The 24,847-nt window shown below is 56.7% G+C and overlaps 1 long non-coding RNA gene across 1 annotated transcript; it reads left to right on the plus strand.

Moving 5' to 3' along the window:
- The first annotated feature begins 13,881 nt into the window (after nt 1–13,881).
- Nucleotides 13,882–24,614, plus strand: LOC123852424 (uncharacterized). Its single transcript, XR_006792877.3, has 3 exons — nt 13,882–13,987; nt 16,971–17,110; nt 20,495–24,614. It is a non-coding gene; the product is annotated as an uncharacterized LOC123852424 (long non-coding RNA).
- The last annotated feature ends 233 nt before the right edge of the window (nt 24,615–24,847 follow it).

Consider the following 24,847-nt stretch of genomic DNA (forward strand, 5'->3'; position numbering starts at 1 on the left):
AGGACGCGCAGAGACGGGCGGCATACGTGCGGGCCTGTGTGTAGATAGGACCTCGAGATACAGACATTTAATTTCTGCTCACACCTTAGTCAAAGGCCCCTGTCAGGGGGGTATCAGATCAGACCCCCAAATGAGCAATTGGAGAAATTGCCTTTTAAGTGAAGAGCCTATGGCAAAGTAAGTCAGGAGTCAGGCAGAGAGAGTCGGTGGCTTGCTCTCTACGGTGGGGGAGGGGAGGGAGAGGCAGGACCCCCTGACAAGCAGGCCACCAGGGTGGAGCAGAGACCGGGCAGGGACCCTACCCCAGTGGATGGCCCAGGGTCCCAACGGTACCTCAGGCTCCCCCATCTGGTTCAGGAACACGAGCTCTGGGTTTCCTCCAGGACTGGTGGGCCACTGGGTAGACACAGAGCAGGAAATATGTGGGACCGTGTTCAGGAATGTCCCACGTAGGCTACGTGGCCCAGCCGCGGGGTGGCCACGTGGAGAGGACAGAGGCCTATGGCCCAGGTGGGGCCCTCTGGGGCAGAAGCAGTAGCTACCCCTTGCTGGGCTGACGGTTTAGCACCAGGGGTCCTTCGTGGGCTCAGCCTATGTCAGAGGCGGTGTCCACATAGCCAAATGCAAGCTGGACTTCAGCCCACACACACCCGGGCCTGGACTGTAGAGCCCCTAATGGGGATATGGAAGACCCCCCACCCAGCCCAGGGACCCCAGCACAGCACAGCCCAAACGATGGGAGGAGTGCTCAGGGTAAACTGGGCAAACAGTCCCTCGGCCTGTTGTGCTGAGCCCCACTTGTCTACTTGCAGAAAACAGGCTCCTTTAGACCCCAAACGCCAAGACGGCCCAGGACACCAGACTTCTCTTGGCCACAGAGGAGCGGAAACCCAGAATTACCTTCAGTGAGCACAACTGAAGAGACGGCATCGTCCACCCCCCCGCATTTCACAGCCCCTGCCCAGTCACGGCCCAACCCGCTCCCTGTGCCGTTCCCCAGGGGTCTCCCTGGCCCACCGTGACAGCGCTGCTGGGCCGGGCAGCCCTCCGCCTGTGTCCCCAGGAAGCCACCAGTCTCTACACGAGCGCCGTGGGACAGTGCCAGCACTGATCGGGAGCCTGGGCCCCCACTTCCCCGCACAGCCCCTTTCAGAAGAGACTGAAGCCCTCTGCACGCCCGGTCCCTGGCAGCACCCTGCGCCCCACGCTGGAGCTGGGTGCTGGGACGGGGGCTGGACCCCTCTGCATGGCCGACCGTGCGAGGCTGAGCGCTCTTTTGAGGACATGGCGGCAGGTCGCCAAGGACGCGCAACCCTTGCTCTTCAGGGGCCCAGAAGGCCTCGGGAGACCAGCTGAGGCACCCAGGCTCACTGGTCACGTGACCGCGCCAGTGGCCATCCCAGCGTGGGGGCCTGCAGGCCACAGTCTCACAGCTAGGACAGCCACCACGGGGTCAAATTGGCCGCCGAGAGGCCACTCCAAGCGTCTGCAGCAGGAGAACGCCACAGTCCAAGTTCTTCCTCAGACCAGACAATTCAACTGCTACTCCAGCATCTGGGACTCAGACAAGGGTCTTCAGTGCAAACTGCCCTGGGAGAAGAAAGCGAGCTGTCCGGGAACTCACGGTGAGTGACTCACGCGGGGCAGATGCGGCCAGTGACACTGTGACCCTGGAGGCGGGGGAGGCCCTGGGGAGGCAGCCCAGCACGGCCCCGTCTCCTGCTCAGACAGGGCGCACACAGAGCAGGGGCAGTGGGGTGGGAGACCTGAGACGGGCTCTGGGCCCCAGTGGCGGCCCATGGGAGATGGCGGGGGCGGGAGCAAGCCACGTGGCAGAGGTGGCCCATTTGGAAAGACTCTAGAGGCACACTCTCGGGTTCCATGTTGGATTAGGACCAAAGGTTTGTGTCCCAAGAAAGGTGGCAGATGACGGGCATTTCTCAGCTGGGAACCTATCTGGAAGAGCCAGGGGTGAGGCAGGTAGACTCAAGGCTTCAGTTGGAAGGAAGGAAGGAAGGAAGGAAGGAAGGAAGGAAGGAAGGAAGGAAGGAAGGAAGGAAGGAAGGAAGGAAGTTAGTTAGTTAGTTGGGGAGGCTGCATGAAGATGCCGCTAAGGACTCAGGCTTGGACAGCAGGGAATGAATGGAGAGCTGGCCCCTGCAGACAGTGGGTGCCCACGAGGGTCTTAAAGCCTTAGACACAGACAAAGGCCCTCCATCAACACGGTGACACACGCCCTGCGCATGAGACACGGGGCTTCCTCCCCGGGCTCTGTGTTTAACCACAGCCACTGTGGCCAACATAACCTACGGTGCAGCTGAGTCCCCCCAAAGCCTCCCTGTGATGGAGCCATTGTCTGAGGCCCTTGTGTCAGACTCCCCACCCCGCCCCAGGTGACCTGCGCTGCCCCCCGCCCCCGCCAGGCCCCCACAGCCTGTCCCCCGGGACTTCGCACACGCTCAGCCGTAGCCTGCCGGATCCCTGACCTCAGGTTCTGCTGAGGCCGCAGAGCCACCGTGAGGCTTCGGCTGTGCTGAGGAGCGGAGTTAACGCTGCTCAGACACGGTGCTGCTGCTGGTACTTGCCCTCTTGGGTCTTTCTGGTCACAAACTGTTCAATCCCAGCCTCGTCCACTGGCACTGGGGTCGTCTTTTGCCATATGAATAAGAACGGACCGCTCTGACATCCCCTTGGAGACCGGTCATCAAAACATGTATTTCTATTCACAGCAAAGCCCCCAAATCCATGTGCCGATTGAACCCGGGGGCCTCCCACTCAGTTCATCCGAAGATTTTAAATGCAGAAGTTCCCAAAGCAAAACCTGTGCATTCTCTACCACGGAGCTTGCCCTGACAGCGCTTCCGCAGCCGCTGCCCCTGCTCTGTACCACACAAAACGGCTGTGGGGGCGCCCCTGCGTGCACGAGGGCAATATCAAGAACGAGGCTTAAAAAACAAATCACACGATATTGCATCTTATCATAAATTATGTATGTTTCCTTAGAAACAACACAGAAATTAGAAAGAGACAGTAAACAATGAACATGCAGTATGCGTTTAATTCCATCATAAATAGATCTAGAACTATTCCCAGGACTGCTTAAAATGATCACATGGCAGAACAAATGCCTCTAATCTGTTTTTATTTCTATCTTATTTGTCCACTGAACTGATTCCTTTGAAATGCAAACAAAACAATTACAACAGAACCCAGATCATCCAGAGCTAAGGCAAGTAATGAGCTCAAGTCCCTGTGGTATTTTAATTAGAATGAAGGCGTCTCAGATATGCACTCAGGAAAAATCCACACAGGATGGCGATGCTATTCCCTTCGCATTTCTGTTGATCTAACTTGACAATCCATGCTGAACGCATCTAATAGATTCTTTCTCCCTTCGCAGCTTCCACCCACTGGATTTTATAATAAAACAAAAACGTCCAGACATCTGGTCATATGAAGAGGCCATGACAAATGATCCCACAGAGTCCTCGGCAAAGTGGAAAAAACCAGCCAACAAACATCCACAAACCAACTGCTGTTCAGAAGAATGCTCCTAACTGGGAGTCCCCGGCGGCATAAACGACCACCACCCCCTCCCTGTCGACAGAACGCTCGACAGGATGCTCGACATGCCCTCACGTAGCACCAGCCATCCCCTGACATGAGGTGACAGTAGCTGCCCGTCGCTCGCCATCCCTGGAGTCTGTGGCCCACACACAGAGAGAGGAGGAAACAACGTGGAGATCCAAGTGGGTGACGAAGAGGCTTCCACAAGCCCATGAAGACCCTCTCCAACCCCGCGTGACCAACAGATGTCAGCATCGGACCAGCCAGTGTGTGCAGAATAAGAGCCAGAGGTTCCTGTGCTGAGCATAGGTGGGAAAATGTGACCTAGTGCCCCAAGTCACGGTCCCCAACGTACGCATACTCCACCTGAAAGGATGAGGCACGGTGAGGGTTGAATGAATGCCCCCCTGCGTTCGTTCATACTTTTATAGTTCACAAACACCTCCCTGCCCATCGCGGTGGCCCACAAGCCTGTTTAATATTAACTATTATCACAGATTCTTACAATTGGAAGGGATCTCAGAGGACAGCTACTCCGACACGTCCAACAGCGCGTGACCCATTGTCAGCGGACCGTGCCGCCTTCACTTCCACAGAGCACCCATGTCCGTGGGGCGGCCTACCCGTGGTGTAAACTGAGTCCAAGGAGACTGCACAGCCCATGAGGGGGCCCGGGACGAAACTGGACCCTAACCCCAAGTTGGTGAGTGAGATGACGACTGGGAACAGCCTGATGAAGGAGAAGCAGTTTTAAAAAGCCGGTGAGTTTGTGCAGTTGGTAAGTGAGGGCATGAGGGCGCAGCTTCACAGCAGTGAGTGTGGCTCGTACCACGGTGCCAGGCTGTTGCCTTGGGCGTCAGGGGTCAGACCTGCCCAGAGGGCAGGAGGCAGGAGGCTAGTTGTGAGTGTTTCCCATAGCAGAGAGAAGACCTGTTGTGGCCCTTTTTGCACATCTGCCCTGAGACCTGGGGAGAGGCCCCAGCAAAAAAAGGTGAGCAATAGTAACTGTGTAAAGCTCTGAGAAAATAATGAAAAACAAAATACAACAACTCGGGAGATGATGGTGGCAGGGGCAGAGAGAAGTAAGAGTTGTGTGTTTGGAGGTAAGAGTTTTTACAATATTGTTAGTGGTGCTGGAAATTTGCTTTTTTGGGACATTCTGTATTCCCAGAAATCACAGAATGGGGGAGGGGGGATTGCAGAAAGGTAACTGGGCTTATTGAGTCAGGGGTGGAGTGTAGGCATGAAGGGGGAGAGGTGTGGTGGGGGAGGGCTTGCTTAGTCGGGGGGACTCACACTCTCCAGACATTTAAAGGCCACTGGAAGAGCTCCTGTGACAAAACCCCGACTCTTCAGCACAAAGGCTCCTGGTGCTCAGCCAGAACAATGTTTTCTTCTGGGGCTTCTGGAATTTTTGATTTGCAGAGAGAATAAAATCTTCTCCTACTTTTGTTTTGGAGAGACTGCAATCAAAACCTTAACATAAGTTTAAAAAATCAAAGTAAATTCTGAAGATGGTGCTTATTTCTTGCTCCATCAGATTTGTTTTCTTTTGTGTACTAAGATCCCTGAAGTGAAGGGAGCAGAGTTCCCGAAAAATCTAATCACAGGGCTGATTCTGAATTTCTTCCTGGGCTGGAGCTGAGCTGTACCCACACCCCCAGAAGCAATTACACAGCAGTCTGGCTTGAGTGAAGCCAGCTCTGCTGCGGACTCCGGAGCTTGCCCCCCGTCATTACCTAACTCGACAGTTCACGTTTAAAATTTAATTTTTCTCCGTGGGCAGCAGCCTATTTGGCCCACACAGAATCTCACTTTGAATGGCATGAAAGGAATTCTTAATGGCAGCTGAGATATTTGGAGAATTTTTCTTCTCCAGATCTCGCTGGGAATTCTCTTCCTCAAAAACGTGCACGGGGAGCTGTGCTGGATCCCCATGGTGGGCGGTTTCTGAGCAGAGAGGCTGGCGAAGGCGCGGGGCTTTTTTGCAGACTCCGGACTCTTCTGTGGCACAGATCTTCAGGCGGGCAGACCCCGGCCTGCCAGGCCCCCTTGGGCTTTCCCCGCAGGCACGGGTCAGGGGAAGCAGAGGTTCCCAGCAACGGGCGCTGCCCTGCAGTGCAGGGGTCCCACCACATTCTCCTCCTGTGCACTGAAGCCTGGACTCAAGGTGGTACGGTTGCTGTGCCCGAGCGTCCCCTGAAGCTGTGAAGGACCAAAGCCGCGCTGGGCAGAACTGTGGGATGGCTCCCAGCTTCCCACCTCCTGGGGTACACGCCCCCCACACATCCCTGTCCCCAAGTGGGGGATAGACTTTGAATATGATAAATTTCACTCCTGGAATTAGGTGAGATTGTTTTTGGCAAAAGGGAATTTTTCAGATATAATTAAAGTTGCTTATCAGTTGACTTTGAGTTCACCACAATGGAGGTTATCTGGGGTACGCTTGGTCTAATCAGGTGACCTCTTTAAAGAGAATCCAACTCCCTCTTGCCACTGAGCCTCCAGGTCATGTGGGAATCAAGGTCACAAGACAGGTCACATGTAGGGGCCCCAGCCAACATGCCAGCACTGACCACCAGACACGAGCCTGCGGAGGCCCCCACACGGTCCTCACTCCAGCCACTATCTGACTACAACTACGTCAGAGGCTTCAGGCGAGGAGCATCTAGCTGGGGCCAGGCAACCCACAAAAGCTTGGCAGGTGATACCAAAATAATAGTTGTAAAAAACGATAAAAAAGAAAAGAAGAAAAGAGGGTCCAAGCCTTCTGTAAATCAGAGCCTTGAGGCAATGGCCTCTCTCCACTGCTGGGTTTGAAAAGATGCTGTGAAATCTATAGCTGCAAGGAGATGCCTTCTGCCAACAACCAGAAGGGGCTTGTAAGCGGCTCCTTCCCCGGTCTGGTCTCCAGATGGGAGCAAGGCCCAACAGCGCCTTGGCTGCAGCCTTGCGAGACCTGGAGCGGGGGTGCCTGCGGCACTGTGTCCAGATGCAGAGCTGCACAAACTACATAATGTGTGTTGTTTCGTGTCACTGAGTCTGTGACAACTTGTCTGTGGCACATAACTCTGACACCAAACCTGAGGCTTGGGCACACAGAAATTTTGGAGCCCTTTTTTTTTTTTTTTTTTTAAGATTTTATTTATTTATTTGTCAGAGAGAGAGACAGCGAGAGAGGGAACACAAGCAGGGGGAGCGGGAGAGGGAGAAGCAGGCTTCCCGCGGAGCAGGGAGCCCGATGCGGGACTCGATCCCAGGACGCCGGGATCATGACCCGAGCCGAAGGCAGACGCTTAATGACTGAGCCACCCAGGCGCCCCTGGAGCACTTTTATCACATATGAACTACACCCCCCCACACACAAGCCCTGAGGGCCCACAGTGTACTCCTTCCCTGAAGCCCTTAGAAATACTCAGTAATCTCTGCGATGCACATTTTCTGGAGGGCAGGAGATGCTGACATAGCCGGGGACCCTTGACTCACATGGGATGACTTGACACGGGGCTTGACACAGCACTGACCCTCCAGGCAGGATGGATGATTCGGTACAGTGGGCATCAGGGAATAACAGGTCATCGGATGGCTCAGTCTCCCCACAACTAGTATGTGGACCCCACAAGATCAGACACCTTTGCTTTGCTCACGGCTGTCCCCCAGCACATGGTAGGAGTGCAAGAAATACCTGACTGAGAGACTGAGCCACAAGCGGAGGGGAAACAGAGACTTTGTGTGTATCTCACATCCCTCTTTCAGAAATGCTTCTTAACACCCCACTGTCTTAATGTAAGCTCAGTGGGATCAAGTGTGACTGGTCTGAAATGAAGTAATTTATGGCACTCAGCTTTGATTGCAATCATGGACATTGCTCAAGGCGACAAGCCCGAACCTGTGGGCTGGGCCGTGGGAGAAGCTCCTGAGTCTGGTAACTAATTTTATTTTCTGCTAAAACTGCCAAGTGCTTGTCTCCCAGGGAGAGATGAATTTGGACCCAGAGCTACACGTGGGATGTCTGGCCCAGAGCGAGAATGAAGGCAAGGGCAAGAGATGTCCTGGGAGGGTGTCAGTTCTCTTCGTGACCCCTCGTAACCAGACCACAGCAGGACGCCTTGCTCCCAGCAGTGCTCTAAGGAGCTCAGGTCTACTGGCAGAGAACACGGTGCCATGCTGGCCATAAACGAGGGCGCCCGACCACGCATGAGATCCAGTAAAGGCTTCCCAGGGGACAGAGCGGCCGGAGCCTGAGAGGACACAGAGGGGTCAGCCCGATGGAGGGAGCGGGGGAAGTCCGAGGCAGGGGAGGCCCCGGAGAGCAGGACACCGAGCACACACCAGCAGCTCTGAGCTGGGAGGGCCAGGACACCAGCCCGCAAAAGTGCTGCCTTCGGAGGCCTGTGGGCGGCGTGGAGGGTTTTTACGCAGAGGGGTAGCGTGACCCTGTGTGCATGTGAGAGGGACCTCTCTGGGGGCAGTGGTGCTGGGAGAAGCTGTGGGCAAGGAGACTGCTCAGAACCTGGCTCCTCGGCACAAGGTCCCCGGACCTGCAGCTCTGGTCTCACTGGGGAGTGACTGCAAGCACAGCCCCTGGACCGCCCGCCACAGAAGTCCCGAGCCCGAGCCTGCACCACACCGGCTCTCTGGTGACTCGTAAGTACTTGCGCGTTGGGAAAGCACAAGCTGAGGCTGTTGCAGTGCTCTGGGTCAGAGATGGGGCTGGCTCTCTCAACGTGGCGGCAGAAGGAATGGACAAGAGGACAGACAGAAATACCAGTGGGTGGGCCCATGGGACCTGGTGTTAGATGAGACGACTGTCAGGTTTCTAGCCAGGGACCCACCTGGTGGAGCCTGAACATCCCCGCTGGGTTTAGGAACAAGGCAGTCCTTGGTGACTATGCTCAGAGCCATCCCAGGGGCAAGGGGGTGGGCGAGGTGGGGGGAGAGACCACATTTCTGTAGCTGAGGGAGGAAGAGGTCAGGGCAGGGACACCCTTCCCCTGGTCCCTGCGCTCCAGGCTCTGAACCCTGAAGACGGACACGCTGACTCCAGTCTGGTTTGTCAGCGCTGTGCCTGGCCAGCTGTCAAGCATTTTGAGCATCACCTTTGCTCGTGGGCATTTGAGTTTGTGCCTCCGTGTGAAAATAGCCAGGATTCTCTTTGAACTGCTTTTTGAGACTGTGGGATGTAAGTAAAGTACAATTTCTGCACCTAAAGGAGGGAGGCAAGTCAGACCTGTATCAGGACCGATATTAAGACCCACCAAGATTAACAGTGACCAAGACTCTTAAGAAAGAAGGGTCTGCTTAAAAGCAGAAACAAGACTGCATGGGGAGCAGGTCCCACATCCTCAGAACAGGGATTTTGCTCTTTCCCAGCCCTCGCTGGAGTCACGTGCTGGTCACAGAGAAATCCCCTAACTCCTCCAGTTTGTCTGAGAGTCCATGTCAGTGGGTCCCTGAGCACCTCTGACCCAAGTGGCCAAGTGTCACATGTCTACGGGGAGCCCAGCATCAACCTCATTATAGGGTCTGAGCAGGACAAGACAAAGCGCTATGAGGATGGAGCTTTTGGCAGGTTCATCTGGAAACGGGCCCTCACCCTGGAAGAGATTGCAATGAACTTCACAGCCGCCGTTGGTCAATGGGCATGCGAGGTTGGGCTCAGACCAGCTCCGCCCGTCTCTGGGAGGACAAGGCTCCTTCTGTCCACCGCCCTTCCCAGCATTTCTCACTCCACACTCTCCTGAGGTGGCTGTCTGTGCTGCAGCTGTGAGGCATCCTAATGAACCTCATAAATACGGCCATTTCTCTAGAGCACCTGTTCCCTAAGATGGAGGAATTGGCAACTTAGCAGAGACACACTGAGATGAGTATTCTCTTGCTGATCGTTATGGGGTTTTGAGGTGTGCATGATGGATAATTATAGAAAGCTTGGGGGTAGCAATTACCCTGGGTTCATTAGTGCATTCGAACAAATTTGATCAAGAATTTTACCACATGCTTCCTGCGTGCCAGACTCTGATGGGCCCTCAGAGAAGTTCAAGGACACCCCTTCCTGCTCAGCACAGAGCGGCGGTTCAGAGCTGGGGCTGCCAGCAGGTGGCCCTAGTTTCAGATGCCCTCCTGCCAGGATAAGCCCTGGGATGGTGGGATGGGGGGACAGGACATGGGAAGTCACTCTTCATGTCTCCCGCTGGGAGTTCCCCCATCAGCAGGGTAGGCTTACACGGAGTCTGAGGGAACAGTGCTCGTCAGGCCCCAACAGAGGTTCCAGAGCTGAAGGAGGGCTTGTTGCTCTGTCAGTTCATTACTTCCGTGCCCACTTCCATTCATTTTGTTGGCAAACAGTACATGTTCTCTTCTTGAAGAACTGCTACTGCTTATGAATTCCCATATGCAATCATCTGCCAAGAAGTCTGCTAAACTGACATCCAGAACAACAGGTGAAGTTCAGGGCTAGGAGGTGAAAGGTTTGGGTCCGGACCTTGAGTCCCTCACTGGACATGGAGTCACAGCTCTTCTGATTTCAAATGACAGAAGCCCATTTCCAGAAGGACTTAGACAAGAGGAGAGGAGTAGGGGAGAAGTCACTTAGGGATGGCTCAATCCATGGGCTCCAATGACATTACCAAGGAGGCCTCATATTTAGACTCTCCTTGGTCCCGTCAGCTGTGTCATCGGGTGGGCGATCTCTTTGTGGAGGCCAGATGCCTCCTAGATGCGCCACAGTTACATCTCCACCTCTCAACAACTTCAGCACCAGAAAGTTCCTCTACGCCAACAGCTGCCACCAAGGGCTGAGGCCTGATTTTCTCGGCAAAGGTGGTCGATGTGTCTCCCAGGAGCCAACCCGTGACTGGGAAGACAGAGGCGGGACAAGGTGTACAATAAGCGGACAGACCTAAGCCAGAGTCACAAGACACTTGGCTGAAATGGCAGCAGGGTCAGGCTCAGCCAAAACATGTGGAAGGGAGGGGACTCCCCAAAGAACGTCAGGTAGGCTGGTCTCAAGGAGGAAACACAGCTCATGCAGATGAAAACAGCGTGTGTTCATCACAGCCTTTGATATTCCACTGTGAACAGTGGAGCTCGTTCCCTTCCACAGAATCGACCGAAGGACTAGAGAGAGTGTCCTGCGGGAGGAAAAGGATCAATCTCCGGTATCCTGTTGCCTAGGATTCAGAGTGGTTCCTTTGAGACCAGGACGCCATTTGCGTTTGTACGATCCGAAGCCCCAGATAAGTCCCACCGTTCTGGGCACCTGGGTGGCTCGGTCGGTTAAGCATCGGACTCTGATTTTGGCTCCGGCTATGGTCGCAGGGTCCTGACCTCAGGGTCGTGGGATGGAGCCCCGGGCAGGGAGTCCGCTTGAGAGTCTCTCCCCCGCCGCGGCTCCTCCCCGTGCTCACGCTCATGTGCCCGCTCGCTCTCAAACAAACCCATCTTTTGGGTTTTTTGATCACATTTCTGACAGCCCACGGTTTCAGCAACTTGGAAGGAGGTGCCAAGCTCTGTCTGCAGGACATGGCCGGGCTCAGCCACACGCGGCATCACCTGCACGGGCAGCGCTGCGGGCGGCTCTGCCCCGACCGTTGCGTGAGCCCTTCACCCTGCCCCCCCCCAGCAGCGGTGACGGTGATTCTCTGGCAGGCTCAGGAGGGGGTCCCGGGGGCGCGCGTCCCAAACCTCAGGAGGCACACAGCGATTACACGGGCCCCCGCGCGGCAGAGCAGGGTCAGGAACTCTCCAAGCGCCTTCTCATCCCGGTGTTCCTTGCCGGACCCAGAGCGCAAGACACACGACAACCCAGGTGTTCCCCACGCCCTTCGCGGCGGGTGGCCGTTAGCTCCCCCGCGCAGGGGCGCCGAGACACAGGCAGCCCGGACGTCATCCGCTCCCTCGGGGAACGTACGAGGCGCCGGCATGCGGGGTGCCCGACTTCCAGAGGCTCAGGCGAGCTGCCCGAGCCGCAGCGGCCCTGGGGCTGGAATCCGAAAGGCCGCGGCTTGCGCAGCTACTGCACCGCCGCCGGCCTCGGCTTCCCCATCGCTGACTCGGGGGAAACCCTCGCCAGCCGAGGCCCAGACGCGGGCGCCTGCAGGTCGCGGGATTCCACCGCAGCGCGCGCTCCGAGGCCGGCGGCGGGGTCCGCCTCCTCCCGCTCGCCTCGGTCCCAGCCCGCCTCAGGCTGCCACCGGCACCCCAGCCGCCCGCCCCGCCCGGCGACCCCCGCTCCCTCACCGGAGACTCTTCCCCGGGTTCCCCCTGCAGACAGCCCCTCGCACGCAGCTCGTTGGGCAGAGCTGGGCCACGTGACCGCCCAGACCAATCACTGGCCAAGCGGAGCAGGATTGGCACGACGGATCGGCCAATCATAAGAAGCGATGGACAGGGCCAAGGCTGCGCCTGCGCGAGCGCTTCCGGGCTTCCCGCAGCGAGCGTTTCCGGAGCCCGCGCACGGTGAAAAGAATGTTCCGGAAGTGCACCTTCTGCCGCAGGGGCCGCTCTGGGCCGCTCCGTGAGGCCGGCCCCAGAGCCACGCGCTCCTGGGCCTGTGGTTCATTACTGTGTGGGCAGTGTCTCCTCAGGCCTGTGGAGACCGGTTGGATGCAGTGGTAGCAGATGGAACACAGAGCCTGAGCCGCACATGCGGGGCCGTGGAGGGTCGGGTGGGGGCGAGAACCGGGGAGAGGCAGAGCCAGCGGGAGAGTCCGTGTGTGGGGGGGGTGGGGGTGATGGACACGGGGACAGGACAGGCAGGGGAGCGGGGGAAGGACGTGGGGCAGGCAGGGGGGTGGGGGGGAAGGACGTGGGGACAGGGCAGGGCAGGCAGGGGAGCGGGGGGAAGGACACGGGGCAGGCAGGGGAGTGGGGGTGATGGACACGGGGACAGGGCAGGCAGGGGAGCGGGGGGGAAGGACGTGGGGCAGGCAGGGGAGTGGGGGTGATGGACACGGGGACAGGACAGGCAGGGGAGCGGGGGAAGGACGTGGGGCAGGCAGGGGGGTGGGGGGGAAGGACGTGGGGACAGGGCAGGGCAGGCAGGGGAGCGGGGGGAAGGACACGGGGCAGGCAGGGGAGTGGGGGTGATGGACACGGGGACAGGGCAGGCAGGGGAGCGGGGGGGAAGGACGTGGGGCAGGCAGGGGAGTGGGGGTGATGGACACGGGGACAGGACAGGCAGGGGAGCGGGGGAAGGACGTGGGGCAGGCAGGGGGGTGGGGGGGAAGGACGTGGGGACAGGGCAGGGCAGGCAGGGGAGCGGGGGGAAGGACACGGGGCAGGCAGGGGAGTGGGGGTGATGGACACGGGGACAGGGCAGGCAGGGGAGCGGGGGGGAAGGACGTGGGGCAGGCAGGGGAGTGGGGGTGATGGACACGGGGACAGGACAGGCAGGGGAGCGGGGGAAGGACGTGGGGCAGGCAGGGGGGTGGGGGGGAAGGACGTGGGGACAGGGCAGGGCAGGCAGGGGAGCGGGGGGAAGGACACGGGGCAGGCAGGGGAGTGGGGGTGATGGACACGGGGACAGGGCAGGCAGGGGAGCGGGGGGGAAGGACGTGGGGCAGGCAGGGGAGTGGGGGTGATGGACACGGGGACAGGACAGGCAGGGGAGCGGGGGAAGGACGTGGGGCAGGCAGGGGGGTGGGGGGGAAGGACGTGGGGACAGGGCAGGGCAGGCAGGGGAGCGGGGGGAAGGACACGGGGACAGGGCAGGCAGGGGAGTGGGGGGAAGGACACGGGGCAGGCAGGGGAGTGGGGGTGATGGACACGGGGACAGGGCAGGCAGGGGAGCGGGGGGGAAGGACGTGGGGCAGGCAGGGGAGTGGGGGTGATGGACACGGGGACAGGACAGGCAGGGGAGCGGGGGAAGGACGTGGGGCAGGCAGGGGGGTGGGGGGAAGGACACGGGGACAGGACAGGCAGCGGAGTGGGGGGAAGGACACGGGGACAGGGCAGGGCAGGCAGGGGAGCGGGGGGAAGGACACGGGGACAGGGCAGGCAGGGGAGCGGGGGAAGGACACAGGGCAGGGCAGGCAGGGGAGTGGGGGGAAGGACACGGGGCAGGCAGGGGAGCGGGGGGGAAGGACGTGGGGACAGGGCAGGGCAGGCAGGGGAGCGGGGGGAAGGACACGGGGACAGGGCAGGCAGGGGAGCGGGGGAAGGACACAGGGCAGGGCAGGCAGGGGAGTGGGGGGAAGGACACGGGGCAGGCAGGGGAGTGGGGGTGATGGACACGGGGACAGGACAGGCAGGGGAGTGGGGGGAAGGACACAGGGCAGGGCAGGCGGGAGTGGCAGGAAGGACACGGGGACAGGGCAGGCAGGGGAGCGGGGGGAAGGACACGGGGACAGGCAGCGGAGTGGGGGAAGGACATGGGGACAGGGCAGGGCCAGACGTCCGGAGGGACTCCACGTGAAGCCAGGTGAGTGTGGGTATGAAGATGCCCACGTGGCAGCGGCGCGCAGGAGGGTGGCGGGAGGCTGGGACCCCCCCCCCCCGCTGCCTCCTGAGGAGTGTCCCCACTGGCGTCTGTGTGGCGCATGGGGTGCGATCCAGGAAGCTCTCCCCCGCTAGCTCTCTCCCCCCGTGGCTGCCGTGACCGAGAGCCGCCACCTTCCGGAGGCTCCGCACTGACGTACGCTCTCCCTGTGCCAGGTCCGGCACGGCCCGTGGGGTGCCCTCCTCACAGCGCCCCGGGCGTCCCGGCTCCGTCCATCGTCCGGGCTCCCACTTCGACCCGGGGCTGCCAGGCCCGGCGGCGGCTGGGACTGGCTGCTGACCGTGAGCCTCGCGGGGGCCCCTGGTCTCCATGCCGAAGGTTCTGGAGCGCCTTGGCCTGGGTGCCGGGAGCTTCCTCTGCAGCTCCTCTGTGCGACCTCTGTGGTCAGCTCCCCGTCTGGGAAGCAGGTGGTGACGCGGCCCGCGTCCTGGGGCGGTCGTGAGGACAGCCCGTGATAAACACAGCAAGTGCAGCATGTTGTCGTGTTTGAGAGCGGGAACGCGGCAAGCACACGACAGGCGTGTTTCGTGCATCGGAAGCACGCAGCTGGCCTGACCGGAGGGTTTCTGTGGACTCGTTGAGGACTGTCACCGTGCTGGGCTTGCTCCGCCCCAGCCTGCGGGTCGCAGGTCACCACCTGAGTCTCCTTTTCCAGGCGGGAGCAGGGGAGCGGCGGTTCCCTGTCTGGGGCAAGTGCAGAGTGGAGGGCGGGGGGCCGGCCTCTGGGGAAAAGTGGCTCTTGGTCGGGTTTAATCCTCAGGCCCGTGTTCGGTGCATATTCAGTGGCTTTGGGTGTCTCCACCGCCTCCCAGGGCGCTCTGAGGCCGGGGGAGGGGCTTCGCATGCCCGCTGCCCTGGGTTCAGCCTGCCCCAGCCCGGTGCCATCTCCCAATGACAGAGAAGCCAGCAGGCTCCAGCTGTCCCCCCTGGGGGACGCCCCCACACCTCCCGGAGTCCTGCTCTTGGTCCAGGACGCGGGTGAGGAGCCCCAAGGTCGTGCTGGGGCAGGGGCGCGTGCCTCGTGGGTCCCCCCACTGGGTGCCAGCAGTCTCCCGGGGCTGGCCCAGGGATCTGGCTGTCCCAAGCTAGAGAAAACCAGTCGGCGAAGGAGGGAAATCTAGGGCCTTGTTCGGGGCTGGGGGCGGGGCTCACCCACAAGGTGATGGTGATGGTGACAGGGCGCAAGGCTCAGTCAGTGCTGGGCCCGCTGAGCTGGAGGCCCACGGGGCCCACGGGAGGCAAGAAGTGGGCATACGGCTGAGTGACCCATTTAGGGGTTAAATGATGCCCTGTGGCAGGGACGTTGTACAGTCATCATTTATTGAACACCTGCTGTATACCGAGGCAGCAACAGCTCAATTCTGCGTCAGATTTCCAGGAGACAACTACTTTACGGACTGGGCAGGGTGTTTTAATTGAATTGTAAATGACAGACAACCCAACCTGAAGTGCCTGAAGCAAAGGCAGAGTTATTTTTTGGCACATGTACTCGGGAAGGCCCGTGGAGCCACGAGCTTTAGCAGCAGCTCCTCCAGAGTCCAGCTGACCGGCTCTGCAAAGTCTCTCCGCTCCCCCACCAGCGGGCGACCTTCTCTGTCTGTCTCCTCAAGTACGAGAGCCACTCTCGGGGCCTTCTGCCTCAGGGCTGGTGTCCAGCAGAGAGAAGCGAGCCTCTGAACCAGCATTCCACCCGGATGTTCTTGAACCTTCCTGGACTTGCCTGGGTCATGGGCTCGCCCCTGAACAATCACGGTGGCACAAGGAAGGCCGTGCACTCTTACTCAGGCCTGGACCATGGGGCTTACTGCCGAGCCCTGGATGGAGTCCACTTCAGATCACATGGGCTGCAAGTGTGGAAGGGGGTGGTCACCTGGAGGAAACCGAGGGCCTTTCTCAGGAGAGGGGCAAAGGGCAGCTGGGCGGTGGGACAGCAGAGGTCCCTTGCAGGGAGTGAAATGTGCCCCCTGCACGTGAGGATTATTGCGGGCTGAAGGCATGATGGGAAGTTGTGAAGAAGCAGATACACAGAGAAGCCCTCTGCCCTGCATCTGTTTGCCTAAACTCAGGATATGACCTGGCAGAGGCGTCTTCCCTCCCTTTCAGCTAGGAGGAACGAGAGTGAACCACCAGAGACAGACGTGCACCCTGGCAGCCAGGGCACACAACCAGAGGCGTCCACACGTCACATGTCACAGACCGGACTTGTCTTTCATGTTCCCCCATGTGTTTACCTTCCCACGATTTGCTGCCCCAGAAACACAAACCTCTTCCTATGTCTTGTCATTTCTCTAAAAGCTCGTTGTTCTTTTAGTTTAGATGCTAGATAAGCCCCACTACTAAGTGCCATTTGGAAGTACTCATCGATGAGTGCTCTGATGGATGGGTTAAAAAGCTCCTGTTTGTGTTCCTCCTGTTGATCTCTCCGGCCAGTCTAGTTCCCATGGCCTAGTCGCTGAAGCTGGGAGGTGTAGTGGTGAAAAGGTTTTTTAGTCCTCCCCTGCACCACCATACTACCATTTATCACACCATTTTATAATTAGGAAAGTTGAAGTTCAGATAGCGTAAGTGGCCCCCCTTGGTCACACAGCTGATGGTGAGGGATGGATGAGATTCTGTCCCAGTTGTGTGGACTCTGTTGTCTGACAGCATCCTGGGCCATTCTGCTGGGCCTTCACAAAATCCTCTGTTATTTGTGGCTAAGGGATTATATTTCATCTTTCTTGATGTCCCCTGTAGGTGCCAGAACAGAGTCTTAAATAGAGTAGTTTTCGATAATAGAATTGAAAATTTCACCCAAAAGGATCACTGGCGCAATAACTTCAAGTTTAATATTAAGTTTTAAACCCATTTTCTAGCTGAATGCCCTCCTTTGCCATTTTGTAATAATGTCCCTTTTATTTTCAAGGATTGCTGAGGCAGTGAATTTCAAAGACTGTGTGATGCCTGCAACCAGTTACCACATTTCCCTGGAGGAGCCATTACCACCCGCTCCCCCAGAGTGTATTAGGCGGCTCCCTCACCACCATCCATCTTGGGCGCCGACAGGTGACTTTCTCTTCTTTGATTTGGTTTTGCTTTTAGGACAGTTGTTTGTGTGATCATGAGAAGAGTCTTCGATGGTGGTGCTGGTGGGCTGAACCAGCACTCTTCTCCTCCAGGAGGTCCTTCCTTTTCTCCTTCTGTAGCAGAAATGCCCCTCCAGTGGCAACGAGGGTGGTCCTCCAGGTATTATGGAGTAAAAGAGGCCACGTTGAAGATTGCATATGGCAGCACAGCAACCAGGAATGTGTCTATGAAAGAAAAGATGTGTTTTAGGGGGTGGGAGACTGTGCTTTCCGGGAGGACTGGGGATAAATTGGCCAGTTCTTGGTTATCTTGTTTGATGATCCATGCTTTCTGCTGGAGAGAGACACTCTTGAGAGTGTAGAATAGAACAATAAGATTTGCCCTGTTGCATTAAAGCTTTAAATCTCTTTTTCAGCAGATGAACATGCCCAAGGATTGATAAGGGAGATGCAAACAGTCTGCTCAGTTTTTAAAAAGTTTCCTCCTGCCTGATTTAGTGAGAAACGTCCTCACAAAAATTGTGTGATTTTTTAATATCTGCTGTCACTGTGGCCATAGTTCATGGGTGTTCATGAAATGCTTGTTGACCCCAGGGTCGTGATCTTCCCAAGATAATTACTGAGGAGAAGCCAAACATGTCTGGTAGACATAAGAGAGGTTAAAGAAGAATCCTTGCAAGGACTTTCAATTCCATTCCATTCATACATTCATTTTGTTCCATCCCACCCATTCTACCCACTCTACCCACTCCATCAACTCCCTCCACTGTATCTACTCCACTCCACTCCACCCACTCCATCCCACCCACTCCATTCTATCCCACCCATTCCACCACTCCATCCCGTCTGTCCCACTAATGATTATTAAGGTCCTGCCACATGCTAGACACTTTATCTATGCATGGTGCATAGTGTGCATGCTTTTTGTCTCCACAACAGTCACCCTTCTGTCCCCATCTCAGAGAAGACCAGAGCTTTTGATTCAGTCATGAATTGCTGACTGAATTTGGGAAAGTGAGGACTGTCATTCTCCCTGCAGTCTCCTATTCCAGCCTCCCTGGGCCCACCCGTACGTGAGGACCTTTCCTCCCCAGGATACTCATTTGAGCATAATTTCCTGGAGATTCATCCAGATTTCTACCTATGTCAACAATTTACTCCTTTTCATTGTTGCACAGTGTTCCATGGCCTGGGCGTACCACAGTTTGTTCAGCCATTCACCTGTCGAAGGACAGCTGGGCTGTCTCGGGTTTGGGGCTATTGTGAATAAAGCTGCTGGAAACATCCATGTGCAGGTTTTTGTAGGAACATTTCTTTTCTCTGGGATAAGTGCTCAAGAGCATAATTCTGAATGGTACGGTTGTTGCATGTTTAGTTTTATATGAAACTGCCAAACTATTTTCATAGCAGCTGTCCCATTATGAGTTCCCACCAGCAATGTATGAGTGATCAGTTTCCCCACCTTCTCCTAAGTATTTACTGTTGTTGCTCGCTAGTTTTTATTTTAGCCATTCTGATAGTGTGTGATTTTTATTTGCATTTTCCTGATGGCTGGTGATACTGAACATCTTTTCATGGGTTTATTTGCCATCTGTATGTCCTCTTTGGTGAAATATCTGTTCATGTGGTTTGCCCATTCTCTAACTGGATTGTTCATATTTTACTGGTTAACTCTGAGAGTTTTTAATGTTTTTGGTTGTTATTTCTTTCTTGGATATATGGTTTCCCAAATGTTTCTCCAGTCTGTAGCTTGTCTTTTCATGTTCTTCACATGGGCTCACACAGAGCTGAAGTTTTCAGTTTGGGTGAGGTTCCCTCCTATATAACCCATCACTAACCTGTTGATATGACTTCCAAAATTTCCCTGGACTCCAGCCACCGTTCTCCATCTCCATGGGTCCTTTCTAAAGCTGTGTGTTCTAGGCTACTCCTCCCACGCTTGTGAGTGGGCCCCTCCCTTACCCACCCTGGGGGTATTAGTGGAACTTCCCAGAGAGGGTGTCCTCCCAGACCCTCCCTCAGGGGCCCACAGCCCATCTCACACTCTCCGCCAGGGGTCAGACGAGGCATCTGGTGGGTTCTGAAACAGACATGTCAGGATGTGCCGTTTGTGGTCAGTCACCAATGGACTTTGGAATCTAGGTGTCATGTTGGTGCCTCATTTGAAATTCCCTTTTTATTATCCTGAGTTTTATTTTGAGGGATGGCAGGAAATTGTCACGTTAATGTTAAAGGAGCTTATTCCGTTGTTTTGGAGGGATGTACACATTCTTCTATGTTAGTCTTACATTTCTTTTCTTTAGTGGCAGTGACAGGCACAGTGAATTTAGGAATTTACAAGCCGTTGCTTATTGGAGTTCCTTTGTTAGCTTCTTAATTCTCATTGTGCTGGAGCAGGAAACTTCATAATAGAAATAGTGAGACTTTGCCGTAGGTTAAAAATGTAGATCAGCCACCGGGACCGTAGGCATCTTTTGTTTGTGAACAGCACACACGGCCCACGCTGATGTCAGGCAGCTCTTGCAAGGCTGCCGCAAGTTCATACGAGAAGTTAGCAGAGTGGAATGCTAAGGTAGAATCTCCCGTTTCCAGTGCAGGAGACCCGGAGGGGAGACAGCAATTATTTTTTTTAAAGATGTATTTATTTTAGAGAGAGCACGCACGTAGGAGCAGGAGGGGCAGAGGGAGAAGGAGAGAGAATCTCAAGCAGACTCCTCATTCAGTGCAGACCCCGGCATGGGGCCGGACCCCACAACCCCAAGATCACGACCGGAGCCGAAACCAAGAGTTGGACACTTAACTGGCTGCACCACCCGGTGCCCCAAGATAGCAATTTTTATTAAAGAGACTTTTTCTTCAGTCTTTCCTCATCAGCAGGAGCTCCCAGACTTCAGCGCCAGAAATGTATTCAAACCCTCCAGCCTCAATAGTGTATTTAACACAAATGGGGCCAAACCAACCAGCACCGCCAAGTTCCATTTGGGTAATGAGCCATGAGCCTGCTGTTCCCACCAAGAGTGGCAGTTCATCAGAAAGAGAAGAAAAGGGCTTGTGTTTTCATGTCTCCTCCTCTCAGACCATCTAACTGAGTACCAGTCAGCACCCCAAGTGTTCAAATCAGAATCTACTTGAGCCAGTCTGAGAGGAGGGCAGTGTATTCACAGATTCGGGTGTGTTACCTCTGGGCTGTGCTTCCATCACCATCTGTGGAGCAGCTCGGAGGTGGAGTCCGTGGGGGGACCATGACTTGCTCTGCAGAGATTGGAAATGCTGTGTTTGAACTCGTGCCCCCAGGGAATACACAAGTTCTGGTAGGTCTTGGTTCCTATAGGAGTCACAGTGATTTTGCCCTCCCGTATTTCAGGAGGACTGTGACGCCACGAAGAACACGTTTCCTGTGGTGAGAGGATGATTTTCCTGGTGGACAAGTGTGACTCGGGAAAATGCTGTCTCCTCCTGGCAGATTCCTTGGGGCCCCAAGGCAGACGTGTTGTGGAGCGGACGAATCTCCCCCCTGGGCCAGCTGGGGCACCTGGCTGATGAGCCTGCTCAGTGTCTCCGTGTCTGTGACTTTGACATTGAGCACGTGTTTCCAGGGATCCAGAAGAGCATTCGGGGCTCTTGGGGGAAGACTTGCAAGAGTGGCATGTGAGTGAGGCGGAGGGTACGCACGGACCATCCAGCGCGGGTCCCGGGTCTTGTGACCCTGACATCGGGGTGTGGTTCGCTGAGAAGCGACTGGCACGGGCAGCTCGGGGAGCCCTGAGCGCCTCCTGTCAACCACACAGAAGCCTGGGTCCTTGCGTCCCCTTTATCAGGGTGCTCGCAGCAGCTGCTACACGGTGAGGCCTGCTTGCAGGTAGGCATTTCTACTGAAAATCAGCTAAGAATGCAGGATTCCCAGCTTTAAAAACAACCACAAACACTTCATGGATTTGTCAGCATGGGGCCTGCATCCCCATGGCCAGAGCTGCCTGCAGGGCCACTCCGTCTGCACGCGGCTTGTTTTCCTAGACCTGTGGCCCTGCCTGCTTCGTCGTCGTGTCACCTTCCGGCCTGCTAGCCACTGGATTGGACCCTACTTCCTGGCGGTAAATACCCCCCTCACCCCCGTCCAGTACGCCCACTGACCATGCACTAACCCTGCCTGTGGCCGCACATGTCCGCGGAGCCAGGCCCTCCTCTCCCCGCCGGCCCTGTCGAAAGTCTCCCCGGCTGCACACCTGCTCCTCACCAGCAGACTCGCCTCATTTCAGTTCTTTCCCACACTCAGCACAGACACTTCCTGCTCAGGCCACGGAAGGCCCAGCATCACGAAGTCCATCTTCAGGTGCAACCCTGGGCCACCCCGCAGACTTGACACTTGCCGGCCACTTCCTCTGTGTACACTCTTGACACGTGGCTTTGCAACCCTGCACCAGTGGGGTTCTTCCTGCCCCCGGTGCTCCTTCCCAGTCTTCTTGCCAGGCTCCCCCTCCTCTGCCTGGGTGTTAGGTGTCCCACACAGATGCCCACAGGCTCCTGTCTCCGTGTTCATTCCCCGGCCTTCAAGATGGTCCATACAGTGACAGATCCCAAATTTATGTGTCCAGAATGTTCCTGTCTTCTAGCTCCAGACTCATAAATCAGGTGTTTACTTGATGTCTGCATTTGGGTGGCTCATGGGCAGCGCAGTCCACAAGCCAGGAGTAAGCTCCATTCCAGAACTCACTGTTTCTGATGTAATACGTGGAACCACAGGCCGTCGACTTATTCATTCTTTGTATTGTGTCTCCCTCCTCATATCTGACCCAGCACTAACCTGTTCATTTCATGGCCCAAATTCCCTTAGATTCCCTGGAATCCATCTGCTTTCCCCATCTCCATGGCCTCCACCCCAAGGGAACAGAGGCCTGCTGCCTGCACAGCCTCCTGACTGGTCCCGTGACTTCCACAGATGCCCCCCGCCCCCTCTGCACTCCCTGTGGCAGGTTGAATGACCTTTTAAAGAAGCACATCTGGTCATCTGCCTCAGCTGCTGGGGACCCCCCCCTGCTCCTCTCACACCAGCATAAGAGAAAGCCCCCCCCGCCAGGCCCAAAGCCCAGCGTGCCTGTCTCAGCCCCCCTGTGCCCCCTCCTCTTCCACCCCTGCTCCAGCCACAGGGCCTGTGCATATGCTGTTCCCTCTGCCTGGAGTGCCCCCCTGCTCCCATTCCTGGCCGCTCCCGGTGGCCCCCCTTCTCAGCTCTGCTGTCACTCCCCAAGGGACCCTTCCCTGACCTTTGCGGACCAGGTAGGTGTCACCGTTGTCTCTGTTTCCCTGGTGACACTTACATACCTCATGAGCTCATTCCGTTCCTGTTTCTGTTTTCACGAGACTGTCCACTCACCTGCTTTTATTCATCATGACATGCACAGCACATGGCATAGAGTAGGGGCTCAGTAGATACCTACAGAATGGATGAGCTACAGATAATAGCCCTGGTACCTGGGAATCAGAGGCTAGAGACCGTGGGTGCCACAGTGAGGCTGTGCTGGCTGCAGGACTCGAACCCAGGTCTCTGCGACACCGGGGTCTGCTGCCCCTGGACTCACAGACTTCTGTCCCTTCTCTGTTCTGTCCATAGGAGGGTTCAGGCCCCCCTCTGCATCTCATTGGCGTTCGTGCCTCAGGAAGCAAATGTGTCGTGTTACTGAGTCATGACATGACACACACACACCTCCGTTAGTCACACGGGTGCTCGGTTAGCCTAGAGATCGGAAGGGAGATCCCCTGCAAAGGTTGCTTCAGCTGTGGGACTGTGCTTTTCTACTGAGAAAAGACCATACATCGGAGTTAATATAATTCACGATAAAAGCATGAAAACACACACTGCTTTGTCGAGACATGGAACCACGCAGTTGCTAAAAATGTCCGTAAATTCTACGAGATGCTAACTACAGTGTAGATCAAAGTCTTACTCAAACAGTTAATTATTGTGAATGTGGGTGTAAGAGGCAGGATCACTGCATGGCGATGCCCCTGTCACAAGGTCTACGATGGAACCATGTCGCTAAATGTGCCCTCCACCTCCTTTGTCTTATTTTTGAAAGCACAAAAGCCCACGGAAAGCGGTGCAGCCCAGGCTGCCCGTCCCGCGTGGGTCTGGCGCACGGGGCAGTGCGAGCACTCGGCATCTGTGGGCTCCCGGCGGCTCCGTCAGGAGGTCTGAGTCCGTTCTGCGATTTTTTTCCAGTTGAAGCATCTGTGCCCAAGTCACCAGGCCCTTGTTGGTGCATCAGCAGACTGGAAACCCTGCCTTGCGTTTCCATGTGGACCAGTGTCTTCACAGCGGAGCCCAGGCCAGGAGCCCGCTCCCCGTGTCTCATGGCACCGAGTCCCCGCCGCAGCCGCTGGCTCGGGGCCCAGGTGGGGTCTGATGGAGGAGGCCGCGGAGCAGGGCCGCAGCAGCCTGAGGGTCCGGTCCTGGGCAGGGCCCGATGGCCCGAGGTGCTCCAGCTCCCGCCACCTGCTCCGAGAGGTCAGGGGTCACTGACCAGCCACGGTCACCGCGCATTCCTGTCTCTGTGTCTTCCCATCTGCCCCTGACCTCGGCCCCAGCGTGAGCTCCGCGGCCGGCACACCTTCCATCGGGGGCGAGACGGTGGTGTCCCGTGGGCAGAGTTACAGCCCTCGTTCACGGTCACCGTCACCGGGGAGCCAAGGGACGGCTTCCAGGGCTCCTGGGGGTGATGGTGAGGCGGCGCCACGTTGCCGAGCCCGTTTCCCTCCTGCAGCAGGGACGGGCTTCTCTGGAGGATGCTGGTGGTGGGGGTGGCATCTCCTCCTCCATTCTCGTCCTGCGTCTTCATCAGTAAGGATTTGCTGAGCACAGGCGGGCAGACTTTGTACAAAAGAGGAAACGGCTCCTCTGGAAGGGCAGCTGGGCAGGACGGGTGAACCTCCATCAGGATCCCTGCTGAGTGGCACACCACTGCCATCAGGCATGGAGGTGTCCGGCCGCTGCCAGGCTGCATCTGTCCCTGCGTCTCCTTGTCCCAGCAGCGTCACTGCGGCTGCAGAGACGATGCACCGCTGGCTCAGCCCTGGGTGACAGGTTTCAACTCCAGGGGACGTGGGGTCCTGGAGGAAGATCTGGGCTCAGGGAGCCAGGAAGTGGGTCCATGGGTGCTGAACAGCCGCAGCATTTTCCTGAGCCCAGGGCCAGGCGGGTGTGGGCTCAGATGATGGACCTGTGACCCCCTTCCATAGACTGGCTCACAGCGGACAACGTGAAGCAGAGGAAGAAGGGGCAGAAACGGGAGTCCGTGCATCTGCGGGTGAGGGGCGTGGTGGCCCATGGGCTGGGACCTCCTCGAGGCCTCCTCAAAGCCTGCTTCCCACTGTGAGTGGAAAGGATCACTTTTCATGGAAAATAAAATAGGAAGGTTTGGTGTGGTGTTCATAACAGCCCTAGAGCCAGGCTGTGCACCAGATCAGCCTTTCACCATGTTTTAAACCCATACTGGCTCTTACAGAAAAGAAAATATTCAGAAATAAAAATATTATCTCCTTGGGAGGTGCTGCTGTGGTCCCCTTGGGGGCCATGTCTCTAGTTGAGGAGCTGATTATCTGCAAATCTTCTATCCAAGAAGATGTGTTAGGGAAGTCTGCTTTATAGTTTGTATTAGTAAAACAATATTTTTCCCAGCGGAAGACCATTTGAGAGAGACGCACAGAGAGAGACAGAGATGAC

The sequence above is a fragment of the Mirounga angustirostris genome, unplaced genomic scaffold, assembly GCF_029215605.1.
Source record: "Mirounga angustirostris isolate CCGP_5_RB_7025 unplaced genomic scaffold, mMirAng1.0.hap1 SCAF_14, whole genome shotgun sequence".
Classification (NCBI taxonomy): domain Eukaryota; kingdom Metazoa; phylum Chordata; class Mammalia; order Carnivora; family Phocidae; genus Mirounga; species Mirounga angustirostris.